Source organism: Chrysochloris asiatica, unplaced genomic scaffold (assembly GCF_000296735.1).
Source record: "Chrysochloris asiatica unplaced genomic scaffold, ChrAsi1.0 scaffold00365, whole genome shotgun sequence".
NCBI classification, from domain to species: Eukaryota; Metazoa; Chordata; class Mammalia; order Afrosoricida; family Chrysochloridae; genus Chrysochloris; species Chrysochloris asiatica.
In genome coordinates this window covers 2,055,971-2,056,410 of record NW_006408883.1, presented here as the reverse complement: position 1 = coordinate 2,056,410, position 440 = coordinate 2,055,971, and positions in this window count along the sequence as shown.

The window sequence follows — 440 nt, the reverse complement described above, 5'->3', positions numbered from 1 at the left end:
TTGTTTTCTTATCCATTCTGCCACCCTCTGTCTCTTAATAGGTGCAATCAATCCATTTCAGTTCAGTGTAATTATCGATAGGTATTGATTATTTGTTGTCATTATGTTCGTTTTTTTTGTGGTGTTGCTGCTTCTTTGTTCTGTTTGTCTTTCTCTGTTGAATTCATGATTTGTGTGCTCTTTCTTGTGTGTTTCCTGATAGTTTTAATATTTTCTTATTCTTCTTGTATTCTCATTCTCTTGGTATGCTGTGAAGTGTTAATTTTCTTTGAGGTTGCCTTATCGTCCATTGAATTCTCTGTCCATTTAGTGCAGTCTATTTTATCCTGTAATCTACCTGACCTTCTCATAGTCTGGATCTCTGTTCCTACGTGTTCACCTTCTTTTGCATTGTACTTGTTTTGGTCATAGACTGCCCTCCCAGAGTCTCTGAGTTTGTT